Below are 14918 nucleotides of genomic sequence, written 5' to 3'. Positions count from 1 at the left end.
TTTGTATCTTGGCTGGTAATCCTCTGAATAGATCCCCTGTTTGCTACCAGATTTAGTAATAACCTTGCAGGAGTTGAAAGAACAGTGTTTCAGTTGTCCATTGTGCAGTGTAACTTTCATGTCCACCAACAAAGCTCTGGCCCAACAAAATACCTAATTGTTAAGATGTAAAAAGAAAAAAGAAAAGGACAAAATATTCACAAGAGGATGCAATTTACAGTTAATATAATTACTAAATAAAAAATAAAAGTTTTGGAAGATATATGACAATGTAATACAATATGAAATATGTTTATCACAGCATCTTTTACAACATTGTTACAAACTATAGCCAAAGATACATGCCTTCTCATTTTGATTTGAGTATGTAGGGCGAAGCTTATTAGACATCCGTATTTTGACAGTAACTTTCGGGGTCCCAACAACCATTTACAAGTTGCAAGGCCTGGAGCTCTTTCTACAGATCATGTTTACCATGAAGTTAGTTGCAATAACAATATGCTGTGGCTATATGTGATTATTGTGAAATTGACTGTATAAATAGGCTTACCTGCCATAATTTACAGTAGATAGTTAATAATGACACTGATTGTTGCAAGCATGGTCTGCAAAATTTACCAACCTCAATGCAATTACACATGAACTTTAACAAATAGCTAATAAACAAACACACAGATATAGCCAAACTGCCAAAGAAACAAGTGATTTGTGATTTAAAACTTGCAACCCAAGGTAGCCTTGAATCTTGCCAGTAAATTTTTCATAGTAACAAGAGAATCTATAGAGACGCTTTACTTGGGGCAAAAAATCAAAGAATATAATTCAAAGCCTAAAGAACTTTTTTGGGTTTCTTTACCTCTTCATGCCGTAAATTTAGCCCTCTGATCTCTCCTCCGTGGTCCAGTAATAGCAAGCTTCAAACCAATAGAAAATGTAAGGAGACAAGGCGGGCAGGGGCAGATGAGACGCCAAAATATTGCCCGGCAAAATAGACCACCAAGGAAAGTGGCTATATTGAGATATCTAAAACGTGAGAGGAGCAGGTAAGATGGATGTTGAAAATAAAGGGAAATACACCGCTGAGACCAATTGCATAGAACTCTATTGAACAAAAGAAACAAGATATAATAGCACAAATACGGACCATAATTCCATAGGCTGGTCCTCGAATGGCCACGCCGGCTGCGGATGTTCCTGCAAGTTGCAACTCTTCAAGGTGACCACCAAAGCTTGGAGATATCACAAAGGACAAAAATCTAAAAACTCGACAGTTACAGAAGGGCCAGAAAAAAGCCTAGGTTTCTTGGATTCAATAATAGCAGCTTGGCAAATGAACAAGGAGTAAACGCTTTAGATAAGAAGAATTGTGACAAGGCCGGCTCCTCCTCAGACTATAGCAGGATCCTATGATCTTTCAATGCAAAAATCCCTTATTACTTACAAATGCCACAAATCACATTAGTATGCCTGAGCCTGCAATTCTTTTCTAGAGGCCACCATGAAACCTCCAGAACTTTCGATAACCATTCTTCTCTGCTCGTATAGATTGAGTGAACCAGATGAGATTGTGAAGCCTCTTGAAGTATGGTTCAATGTGAATTGGGATTTTCTATACACCACGCACACGGTATTACCGTGCAAGTTAGTTCTTCGGAATGAATTTATTTATTTGATTGAAATTGTTTGGTTGTGTTTTTTTAATCACTTTTATTTAATTCTCATATAAATTTATAAATATTAATTATTAAAATGGTATAATTAATATAGTTATATAAATATGTTAAGTAGTTATATAAATTAAATGATTGGAAAATTTATATAGATGTTTTAAAAATATTTTTTATATTTTATAATGGTGTAGTTTAATTTATAGAAGAAATTTTATGATTAACTTTAATCAAATTCCAACAAAAAAATTTTAAAATTTGAGCTTAAATTGTTTAATTGATGGAATTCCAAATTTTAAAATTTAAGCTTAAATTGTTTAATTGATGGAATTCAGTGAGGTTTTAAAGAATGTTGAATCTATTTGCAAGTTAGTTGTTTGGAATAAATTTATTTATTTGATTGAAATTGTTTGGTTGTGTTTTTTTAATCATTTTTATTTAATTCTAATATAAATTTATAAATATTAATTATTAAAATGGTATAATTAATATAGTTATATAAATTAAATGATTGGAAAATTTATATAGATGTTTTAAAAATATTTTTTTTTATATTTTATATTGGTGTAGTTTAATTTATAGAAGAAATAAATTTTTTTATGATTAACTTTAATCAAATTCCAACAAAAAATTTTAAAAATTTGAGCTTAAATTGTTGAATCGGTGGAATTCTAGTGAGGTTTTAAAGAATGTTGAATCTAATTCAAAAAAATATTTTAAATAACAAAAATCACAATTTTAATTAAAATTGTATCATCCAATGAAAATGGCTATTTAAGTGCGGCGAAGAAGACTGGGAAACGCGCAGGACTAGGGTTTGAAGCAGGGTATCAGTGTTGGGCACCATGGAGGGGCGAGAGGGGGGGAGTTCCACTCCCTCCTACAGTCATGCAGTCTCAAACCGCTTCAAGAAGCCAATGGAAGCAAAAACCGGTAGTATAGACAGAGAAAAACAGGGAAACAGTAGATCACAAGGGAAGACAGAAGAGTGAAAAGCATAGGAGGAGACAGTTAGAATAATGACAAAAGGAATCTAACAGGACCATGTAAACCTAGGTCAACCATCACACCTCGAGTGGTGTTGAGTGATCCAACGCTACAGACGCATGGGGATCACACGGCGGCTTATGGGGTTATGGCCAACGGAGAAGGCCTTGCATGCATGGATAAAGAACCATTGGAAACCTAAGGGAGAAATAACTCTGCACCTTGGATCCAAGGGTTTCTTCTCTGTAGTGTTCACAAATTTAGAAGATAAAGATAGATTGTTCGAAGGAGGACCATACTTCTATGTTGCTGCAAGCCTCTATATACTACCATGGGTGATGAATTTTTCCCAGAGCGAGAGACATTCACATCAGTGCCGATATGGATAAGACTCTACTCCCTACCTTTAGATTATTGGTTGCCAGAATCCTTAAAAGCCATAGGTAATAAACTAGGGCATTTCTTAAAAATATCAGATGCCACACTGCGCGGAAAATACACCTCCTTTGCATGAATATGCGTAGAAATGGACCTTTCTAGAGCTCTACCGGATGAAATAATTCTAGAAGTTTATGATGAAGAATGGGTGCAGGCAGTGGATTACGAGCATGTCCCTTTCAGATGTCGCAAATGCCATGAACATGGGCACCTCTTCAGAGACTGCCCTTTAAACAAAATGGAGAGCAGTATTAAAGCCACCTCAGGGAAAGATACTGAAGGTTTTACCAAAGTGGGAGGCAGAGGGAAAGGAGGGAGAAAGAACTAGAAGAAAAGCAACGAGGAAAAGAAGCCTAGTCAGAATAGATTCAAGATATTAGAAGAGAAAGAGGGGAACAAGGGAGTGAACCAGATACTGGAGGACAGTCCTACAGAGAAGGAAAAGGATGACAGCATGGAGGATAGACCGGAAAACAGCCAACAAAAGGAGGATCTGCCAAGCACTATGGAACTTGACAAGGACCATGAGATGACCCCAAGCGAAGTGGGAACGGAGGATCATGAGCTGCAAGAAATTCTTGAAAGGGAGCATCTCGATCTAGAAAAGTTCCTGGAGCAAGGAACTACCAAAGGGGTGGATTCGCTACCTCAAGAGGAGTTTAACAAAGTACAACATCTCTTCCTCTGGAGATCTCAGGCTAAGGGTTCTGGGGTCAAAAGAAACCATGATAGTCAGGACAACGGAGGGGTAAAAACGATGGAGGCAACAAGGGGACAAGCTCCCAAGAACCTAGGTAGAAAAAGAGGAAGAAAAAGATAGAATGAGTTGCTGATAGAGTGTGGAAAACTCATGATCAACTCAGGTAAGATGAAAGACCTTACCAGTTACTCATTTACAAATCTTTCTTAATGAAGCTTACAACATGGAATATTAGGGGTCTAGGAAGTAAAAGGAAACAAAGAAATCTCAGCAATAGAATGAAAGAAGAAAAACCAGATATGGTGTTTATCCAGGAAACAAAATGTTCAATAGATAAAATAAGAGAGATACATAGCAAATGGCTTATTAAGTATGAATATCTAGAAGTGAAAGCAGATAACACAACAGGAGGAATTCTCACACTTTGGAACCCCCAGAAACTTGGAATCCTAGATGCTGAAGCATCCAGGAACTACCTATCAGTGGTTATCCAACCTTTGGGTGATAAGGAAGTTTATTTGATCACAAATGTCTATGGTCCACAAAAACTTGAAGACAAACTCAAGCTTCTGACCTCACTGGAGAAGCTAAGAGAAAGATATCCGGTTATCCCCTAGATCCTGGGAGGGGACTTTAATATGATCAGATCTCTATCGAAAAAAAAAAAAAGTGGGACCAAATCACTAGGCAGAAATTCCATAGCATTTCAGGACTTCATAAACAACATGAGGCTAGTGGATAGAGAGACTAGAAATGGAACCTTCACCTGGAATACTAAGAGGGGAGGGGCTTCTCAAATTTCCTCTAAACTAGATAGATTCATTATCTATGGGGACCTCATCCTCACAGGCCTTGACTTGTCGGCTATAATCCTCCCTTTTGGAGGCTCGGATTACTGGCCTATTCAACTAGAAGCTTCCTTTATAGGCACTCCGAGAAACAAACCGTTCAGGTTTGAAAACATTTGGCTTACTCATCCTGACTTCATCAACAATATTGAAAAATGGTGGATAGAAGATATGCACGTTCAGGGAACTAAAATGTTCCTTCTGCATCAAAGATTGAAACACATCAAACTCAGGCTGAAAGATTGGAATAAGAATGAGTTTGGCAATATCTTCGAAGCCAAAAAAGTAGTTGAACGGAAACTACAGGGAATTAACCAGGTCCACATCTCAGATGGCTTCACCGAGGAAAGTAAAATACAAGCTGACTCTCTTCAATAGGAATGGGAAGGCTTATGCAAGCAAGAGGAGATCTTCTGGAGACAGAAATCGAGGGTACAATGGATAAAAGAAGGAGAAAGAAATACAAGGTTTTTTCATAAGTCTACCATGGATCATAGGTCTCATAACAAGATTTCAAAACTCAAAGATACTCAAGGAAATCAGCTCAACACCCACAAATAAATAGAATCTGTGCTGGTTCAACATTTCCAAAGAATAGCAGAGGAGCCTCTCATAGACAGATCACAATTCATCAATGACTTCACAAAGCACATTCCTAAGCTTATGACAAGAGAAGACAATTATAATCTTAACAGACCAGTGACAAAAGAGGAGGTCAGCGAAGTCATCAAAGAGATGCAAAATGGGAAAGCTCCAGGTCTGGATGGTTTCAATGTCGACTTCTTCAAAGCATGTTGGGAAATAGTCAAGCAAGATATCCTCGATGTGGTGGAGGACTCGAGGAAAAACAAAATTGTTTTGAAGGCGCTCAATACCTCTTTCATATCTTTGATTCCAAAGCAGGAAAATGCTATGACACCAGATAGATTTAGACCCATAGCATTATGCAATGTGGTGTACAAAATTATTTCCAAAATAATTGCAAACAGGCTCAAGCCCCTTCTTCCAACTCTTGTGTCTAAGGAGCAAATTGGATATGTGGAAGGAAGACAAATTCTAAATAACATCATTCAAGCTCATGAGGTGGTTCACTCACTCAAGAGCAATAAGCAGGCAGGTATGATCATACAACTTGACCTAGAAAAGGCTTATGATAAGCTAAGCTGGGCATACATCAGAGAAGTACTAATAGCATATGGCTTTGACCATAACTGGATAAGATGGGTAATGGCCCTTGTTACCACCTCAAGTTTTTCAATCCTCCTAAATGTCTCACCATCCAAAACATTTAAGCCTTTGAAAGGACTCAGACAAGGAGATCCGCTCTCACCCTTCCTCAAAAGGCAAAATCTAGGGTCTTAAACTCACCCTGAATGGGGATGCCTTGACTCATCAACAATTTGTGGATGACACCATGCTGCAGGGTACACCCACAGTCAAGGAAGCTCTTGCCTTTAAGCAAATCCTGAACGACTTTGCTATGGCTGCGAGTATAGAGGTAAGCCTTTCCAAATCAAAGATTTTCTTTTTTAATACTGACATTGCTATTCAGAGAAACCTCACCAGAATTCTAGGTTTTCAAAGAGATCAACTACCCTCCAAATATTTGGGAATACCTCTAATAGATAAACCTCTAAGCAAGGCAGTTTGGGAGCCTGTTATTAATAAACTCTAGGACAAAATCCGGAAATAGACAAACAGGTCTCTGAATTTAGCAGGATGGCTAGTGCTTACAAAAGCTGTCCTACAAACTATCCCCATCTTCATGTTTTCAGCCCTTCCAGCTCCTAAAGGAGTTGTGCAACACATCAGGAATATCCAAAGAGATTTTCTTTGGGGCAAAGGGGAAGAGAAAAAGAAATGGGCTTTGATAGCTTGGGAAAAGATTTGTAAACCTAAGACACATGGAGGTTTGGGACTTGATGACCTTGAAACCCTAAGCAAGGTTTTAGGGGCAAAACTATGCTGGAGATGGTTAAAGGAATCAGTTACCCCTTGGGCCAAGGTATGGAAACAAAAATATGCAAATAATTGGCAAGAAAGGGAGCACATTCGAATGTTTAGGCTCATCAAAGGCTCTCACACTTGGAACAAAGCTTGGGAGAATAGAGTCATTTCTCAGAAACATAGTTTCTGGGAAATTAGACATGGAAACCTAGCTCGGTTTTGGGAGGACAATTGGCAACAAGAACCTAACCTGTTAAGAGAAGAATTTGCCAATCTCAAGAATGATACTAACAACAAAGGTTTACTCAGGGTAAAGGACTTCTGGGATCAGGATAGAAGCGATGGAAAATGGAGAATATGGAAGAACCTGGTGTACAGTGATGACTCCCCTTTGAAGCCCCAGGCAGCAACTCTAGCAGTTATCTTGGAACAGAGAAAGATTCTGACATCAACATCTTCAGACCAACTGAGATGGGGAAAAAACATTGAAGGCAACTTTAACCTCAGAGAAGCCAAAAGAATGGCCCTAAGTCTTGACTTTCCAAACCCTGATAAGGTATGGCAAGACCTATGGCAGAACCAAAACTGGATGAAAATCAAACTTTTCATGTGGTTGGTACAACATAAAAAAATTATGACTTGGGAAAACCCTTAGAAAAGAGGTATAGTCAGTCCATCTAGATGCCAACTATGTGAATTATAAGAAGAAACAATGGAACACATACTCAACCTCTGCCCATTCACCTCCACCTTGTGGAATTGGGTGGCTTCAATCTTTAGACAAACGGACAAGGACATTTGCAGCATCACCAACACTTTGAGGAATTGGAGGAGAAACTTCTCTGAAAATGAAATAATCAACAAAGCTTGGGCTATGGTTCCAGGCTTTCTAATCTGGAATGTCTGGAAAGAATGCAACAACAGGATCTTCAAGAACAGAATGGGTTCATCCCATAGCATCATGGCTCAAATCATAAGACAACTCAAAGAGACTGTAGGAACCTGTCTAAAGAAACCCCCTGAGAACCAACCTCAACACCAGGATGAGCAGATTCTTCTTCATTTGGGCCTACAGGGGCTTTTCCCCCAGGGCACAAACAAGACTGTAAGTTATATAACAACTAAAAAGGACTTTTGGCAACCTCCCCCTCTTGGTTTTATGAAATGCAATATAGATGGCGCCTCTAAAGGCAACCCTAGTATGGCTGGATATGGCGGAGTAATAAGAGATGAAAAGGGTTTCATAAAAGCCATCTTTCACAGTCATTTGGGGAAGACCACTAATAATATGGCAGAGCTCATGGCCCTTGAGCAATGCCTAGAAATCTTGATGGAATCAAATTTACATAATACCATCATTGAAGCTGATTCTGAATTGATAATTAATTCGGTCAAGAAAATTTGCAATGGCTCTTCACCAGAGAAAGTGTCGAAACACTAGAGGTTATTGTAGGTCCATCAACATATTCAATCCCACCTGCGAACCATGAGAACCCTCAGTTTTGTTCATGTGTGCCGAACAACCAACAGGTTATCAGATATTTTAGCAAACGAAGGAGTACTCTGCTCCAAAAGCAATAAAAGATATGACTGGATGGGGACTCCCCATGGACGATTGCGGGAAGATTGTCACAGATAGGCGACATTAGGCAGGGAGTACTTTCAGAGCATGAGAAATAAACAGAGTGAAGATTGATAGAAATAGAAGTGTTTCGGTCCATACGAGGAAGTAGCATATGGTTAAGTGCAAGCAGGATGTCAAGCGCCCGACTAAAGTTTGCCTTTGGTTTTCGGGCGGGAATCTTCATAATCTTAGGGTTTTCGGGCGGGATCTCTATAATCCTAGGGTTTTTGGGCGGGAAACTACATACAAGTTAAGTCTAGATTTGGACCCGAATTACATTGAATGTGGCCTTTTAATTCTTTGGGCGTTGGCTTAGTTAATGTGTGGGCATGTTGACGGGATTGCAGTCATCCCATGGATTTCGGGCGTTAACTTGCAAGACAGTTAAGTTTCCAAACAGACCCGAAATTCATTTAGGTGGTGACTTATTTTTGCTTCGGGTCCGTAATGGCAAATAAGGTTCAGGCTAGTTGCAAAGACCTTTTGGGATTCCTTGCATCCAATGGATTTCGAGCGGATAAACTGCTCGTGGTTTATCTCTCCATCCGGACCCGAAATGGATTAGAGAGTTGGCACATTTTTCTTTTCAGGTCCGTTTGAATGGATAAAGGTTTAGCTTGTGGCAACCTGATTTCGCCTCTTGACCGTTGGATCTTTGAACGTTGATCGCATGCTCTTCGGGATTTCATTTTCTTTGGCGGTTTAGAGTGGTTACTTGGCATTGTTTTGTGGGCCTTTGGCACAGTGGGCCCCGTCAACAAAGGTTTTGTGTGGCTCGGTAGTGTGGATATACGATTTCTATTTCACCGTTTGTCCCACTTGGCGCCTTAAGGGCGGCTTGTCCCTTTTTTCTCCACTCGCTTGGATAAGCAGTGGTGTGGGCCACAACTCCTTTGTAGCTTGTGCTGCCTTTTGTAGATTATGTATTTTTTTATAGATTAATAGAAGGACCTACTCTCACTTGATCAAAAAAAGAAAATGGCTATTTCCTTTATTAGTTAGATTACACCATCTATATTTAATGTTGTTAATATATATATATATATATATATATCACAAATTATTATTATTAATTATAAAAATAATTAATACATAAGTTAAATGTATATAATTGAAAAGAAAAAGAAAAAGGAAAAGCATTTAACAAGATTTTTAAATATGGAGATTCACCCACATTTTATTACGAAAATTCATAATTTGTAGATAGACTTTGTTACAATATCATAGATTATAAGTAGCACATGCCTAAAAAACCAAAACTCTTTTCATGTGGCGCTTGTTCTTGTTAGTGTCGGTCTTGAGCCCTCCATCGGTGATCAAAAGCTCTTTGCATATGCATAGGTAGGTGTCTCATCAGTGTCAGTTTTGCATCCCGTTAGGCATGCCATAACACTGATGGAGGAGCTGGTCCTTGTCCCCTTCTTGGCTTTGCTGCATCAGGTCATGTCAGGTATTAAGCTTGTGTCATACTTGTTTTGTTTTGTCTTGAAGTCCCAAGTCTTAGGTCTAGGGTTTTGGTCAAAAATCACTGCAAGGTCATGAGTCAGAGGTATAATAGTCCCCAGCAAGCCAGAAGGAGGTATGTACATATGCTTCATTAACATTTTTCATCAGGTACAGCTCATTTATACCTTGGATTTAAAAACCTTGTTTTTAAACCCAAGGTCATGTGAAATTTGCAAAAAATAAGGAAAATCTTCAAAAGTCTTTAAAATGCCGGCAATAACCCTGGTCTCCTCGCCAGAGTCCATCAGATGGTCAACCTGCAAAAAGAATGAAGTTAAAGCGCCTCAAAAGCTAAATTCAGGACAAAGCAACTCAAAAAGCAGTGTTAAAAGTGAATGTCAAAATAGAACATTAGAGAGTGGGTTTTATAATTTAATTTTTTTCAAATTCAACCTACAAGAGCTAAATTTCCCTCTAAACATTTCATTATGCCTCTATGAGCTAACAAAGAGGAGCAAGAGGGCGAAAATAGTGAAGGAGGTCGAATTGCAGTGAAATTGGAGAGTTTCTCTGGTGCGCGACCACTCGGGCAGGGTGCGCGACCACCTGGGCGGTGCGCGACCACTCGAGCCCTCCTCCGCAGTGCAAATTTTACACTGGCGCGACCACACGAGCTGCGCGCGACCACTCGAGCTGTAAATTGCAGAACCGACCCAAACTCACTCGAATTGCCTTGTGACTTGTAAATTGCTCGAGGTAGGCCTCTCAAATGTTTTGAATGTTGAAAATAAGGATGATGAGCTTGTGTTTGTGCATTTTTATCATCAAAATTATGAAGAGAAATAGGTTAAGTGATTGCTTGTTCTTGTAGGCAATTTTGCTAGGGTTATGTTTGATTTCAAGGTTTTTAATTCCTTTTTATTCCCTCCATTACTCCTATTAGATTTACACTTGTCATCATGTGTCTCAATCTCATCTCATTTGCAAAGAATGAATCTCAATTCCCCATTCCCTACACCTAAAACCCTAATCCCTCTCATATGCATCCCTAAAACCTAAACCCTCTATACAAATCTGTCCCAAAACCCTAATTCATTCCCCACAGCAATATCATTATAAAAATATGTAAAACCACAGCAAAGATCAAATAGTGATGTGAAAATGAAAGAGCAATTGCAATAATAAAACAAAAGGACAAAAAAACAGAGAAAAAAGATTACTATGTGTAGCCAAGTTATTGCAAAGACAAAAGAAACTTATTGCTGTGTATAGTCCTCATAAAAACAGTGAAAAGGAGGCTGTTATTCATAACAAAAACAAAGTAAATACAACTGTACCTATTTGTTAAAGGACAGGTTGCCTTGAAATGATGTTTGTAAAGGAAGATTGCTGTGTTTCCAGACCCAAACCTATGTATCTTTTTTCCTTCTATTCCCCTAGATGCAATATATCTCCTTTCTCTTTGAATTTGTCAAATAAAGCCTTTCCCCTCCCCTTATGACAAATGCAAATTAATCCCTTATTGCCCCTTAGCATCAAAAGCATATCAGTCCCTTGGAAAAACAGAGTATGTTTCAAAATGTACAGTCAAAGGACATAATTGAAAAGCAATCTGTTGATGCTAGTTATCATTGTTTCCTTATACCCCTGTAATCATGCTATCCTTTACCCCCTGTTGAAAATTGTATTGTCCTTTCCCTTGGTGACCCTATTACATGTTTTCCCTAATAAAGATATGTCTTTGCAAATGATTTCCCAATGATGAGAGATGGGATAACATGTTTGACATTGTGTGAATTATTCCTTAAAAGTTCCCTGTTTTTATATAGTTTCCCATTCCTTATGATAAAATCCCTCCCCTAACATTTCCCTCATGGTTTTTCCCCTTGAAAACAGCATACTTCTCAGCATTTTGCAGGCAGGGCAGCAGTCAATTTTGCCTATTTTCTCCACCTTGCTCAATAACATCATGTCAACCACTGAAACTAATGAGCAAGGTGATGACCGGTCTTCTTCTACGGAGGCTGAGGTACATCAGAGGCCTCGTAGGGGTGGCAAAGGTGGTCATCATAGGAGAGAAGAGCCCACATCTTTAGCAGAATTACAGGCATGCCTTTTCGCAGTGACTTGTTTCCAGTACATGTCATGTTTTCAGTTTTGTGAGAGGCTTGCCCAGATTTAGCACCACAGGGAGTTGGCTCGACTATTTGTTTTGCACCTTCATGATGGGCAGGTCACTCTTGCAGGGGTGAATTTTGTGTTTTCCCCAGAGGTGATTTCACAGGCTACCGGGATACCCAATGTGGGTGAGGTGTGGCCAAAGCGCAAGTGGCTGGATTTTGTCTATTTTGAGCCATATGTCAAGCCAGCATTCACACATAACTTGTCAGGGAACTTTCCTTTCAGATTCCTCCGGAGGGAGTATGCTCCTATCATGCGGCTTTTCATGCATTACTTCACATGCGAGGGAAGGTTTTCACGAGTCTTTGCTTGTCACATTCGCCTGTTGATGCACTTTACCCGGGTGAGGATGATGAACATCCCGGTTTACTTTTTCCAAGACATTCAGAGGATGGTGTCCGTGTTTCAGAGGCAGACCCCAGCTCAGCAGCATAGGAGTTTGTGCCATCATGGTCTTATCCAGCTCATTGTTTCCCATCAGCTGAGTCAGCAGGGCATTTCATGGGCAGATTTCATTTCCCGTGAGTTCTTTACACAGCCACAGCCACAGCCAGAGCCAGAGACCATTTATGAGGAGGGAGGTCCATCACACCAGCCCGAGATTATTGTTAAGAGACATATGGCTTCTTCACCTCGGGTCACCTATCAGAGAGGTCCTAGGACCTTATTTGCAGCAGCTCGACGAGTATTTTCTCCACAGCAGGTGGAAGGGGCCTCGCATTCTTCATCAGCAGAGGCAGTACCGGAGGGCAAGCAGCCCATGGTCGAGGACGAGAGAGTTGGCAATACACACCATGATTTCATTGACCTTGATGCTCGCTCCCTCACTTCAGATTTGCATGAGATCATCCGACAGAGAGAGGCGGAGAACCTCGTGTTGCAGCAGAAGCTCCAAATGGCTCAATGGACCATCACTTATCTGGAGCAGCGCAACAGACAATTAGAGGCAGAGAAAGAACTTGATGAGCTATGGAGGATCCGCGGTAATAGAGGCTTGAACCGTAGGAGGCCCGGTGACTTGCTGCCCAAGGAGAGGGAGTCCATGCTTATTCGTGTGAATGCACACTTGGAGAGACTGTTGGAGAAAGCCAACAAGGACAAAGGGCTGCTACGAAACATGAAGAACCATTACTGGGCAAGGTTACAAGTTTGTAAGGCAAAAATGAAGATACTCCAAAGGAAGTTGTTCGAGGCCCAAAAGAGGAAGAAGAAGACCAACCCGCTCTGTATCTTGGCTGAGGCCTCTCTTACTCACCATGATACTCACTAGCCTTCTTCTAGCAGCATAACCAAAAAATTTGAGAAGTTTTGGAGCATTTTTGACATTTTTGAGAAATTTACAGGTTTTGGCCGTTGGAGTGGTCTCACCCCGCGCGCGACCACTCGGGGGGACAACTCAGAATGAGAAAAACTTTGCATTTTTGGAATTGTCATGCAAAAATACACTTGCCTATGCATGGGGTCAAGTTTTTATGGAGATTTGGGCCTCCAAAAGCTTAAAATACATGCAAATTTTGACTTTCTGCCCACTTTTTGAGTTGCAGAAAGCTGTCTTGGGAGAAATGACTTTTGAGGGGTCAAATCAACTCCAAATTCAGAAATTCCAGTTGTGTTGGAAAGTAGACTCATAGACCTTTCCAATGAGCTATCTTGCACCTGATTTGGACACCAGGAAGGCCCTCAAACACAGCTGCCAATGTGCGCGACCACTCCAAGGCAGGGGCGCGACCACTCAGGGAAATTTTGCCAGTTTGACCATTTCGGCCTGCAAAACTCAGTTTTTACTATGGTTGACTCTTAATGCTTGTAAATGATGGATTTTTGGATAATTTTCATGGCACATGGATACATTTACTCTCCTTTAACCCTTCTAGAAGTTTCCTTGATGTAAATAGTGAATATTAAATGCATGGATGGGTTACCTAAGTTTTAGAGGCAAGTTGTTTTGATTGCCTATTATCTAGTGCTTAGTTTAGAATTAGTTCAAACTGCTCCTAGGAAGCTGAGCTCGACCCCTAGAGGTGGGAAAAGGAGTTAGATGATCTATATTATGCCTTCTCTTACTCATTTTCATGGTTGGACTCTTGAGGGAGAAGCTCTATTGTATATTTTACTTGTATCTCTGCAATTTGAGGAAAAGGAAGGCCAGGGTTTTGCAGACATCATTGTGGATTCTTGTGGATTATTGTGTTGATGGTGTGTTTCCTACCTGTCATTGTAAGTGTGTTTATGTGTTCCATCTTTTATTCTATTGCTGCTAATTAAACAAAAGAAGTGATAAAGTTTGAATTCATGCATGCCATGCTCAGCTTTCAATTTTGTTTAATATTTATGTTTTCCACTGTCTAAAGAGGATTCAAAGTCATTGTTTGCCCTCTTTAGCTCCCTCTCTTTCTTCCTTGATCATCCATCTCAGCTTAAGGCATCAGCACAAACTCCTTCCTTGCCCCAAAGACCCACCTGCAAAAACTGAGCTCAATCCCCACACCCTGAATTGCACTCCCTCCAATTGCCACCAAAAACCCCAAAAACTTTAAATCAACCCTCCTCATCAGTTTACTAGCCTAATATCTTTGATCCTAATTGGTCAGTTCACCCCATTGAGAAAATACCTTGAGTCTGACCAGAGAGAGCCTTCTCCTTCCTCGTAGGGCTAGCTACGAGGTGTAATGGTTTGATGTAGCCTTGAGATTTGTCTATCTCAGCCTAGGTGAAATTTCAAGCGCTAACATAGTGGCGACCATACTGGGGATAACAAACTTGTTTGTATGTTGATGTGTGTGTTTCGCAAGTCTTAGACGGAGCCTGAAGTTACGCCAGGTAGCCTTTGAACACGCTCTTGTTTTACATCAGCGTTAGTAGATAAACGCTGCTTCAGTCAATCTCCGTGAGCTTCTGAAACCCTCACTTCAGTGACATATTTATCCCAGTACCATTATGGACTCTAAGCTTCGGATGATAGGCTAAGAGTTTCCATACGGCTGAGCGGTTTTTCCTTTCCTAGTCTATTCGCGAAAACAAGCTGGCTACTGCTCCAAGACCAATTGTTAGATCTAATTCATGCCCAGCTATTTTTGAGT

At 40.0% G+C, this 14918-nt stretch overlaps 1 long non-coding RNA gene across 1 annotated transcript; it reads right to left on the bottom strand.

Moving 5' to 3' along the window:
• Positions 1-220: 220 nt before the first annotated feature.
• LOC149254495 (uncharacterized) lies at positions 221-1616 on the bottom strand. Its single transcript, XR_016267167.1, has 5 exons — positions 1442-1616; positions 1145-1194; positions 857-1023; positions 551-605; positions 221-457 (listed from the first exon to the last, which is right to left on the bottom strand). It is a non-coding gene; the product is annotated as an uncharacterized LOC149254495 (long non-coding RNA).
• Between the last annotated feature and the right edge of the window lie 13302 nt (positions 1617-14918).

The sequence above is a fragment of the Pinus tabuliformis genome, chromosome 7, assembly GCF_031772625.1.
Source record: "Pinus tabuliformis cultivar Carrire ecotype Pingquan chromosome 7, CPIR1, whole genome shotgun sequence".
In the NCBI taxonomy this organism is placed as follows: Eukaryota; Viridiplantae; Streptophyta; class Pinopsida; order Pinales; family Pinaceae; genus Pinus; species Pinus tabuliformis.
Note: the sequence above shows the minus strand (reverse complement) of the source record. Positions and strands in the feature narration are given on the sequence as shown.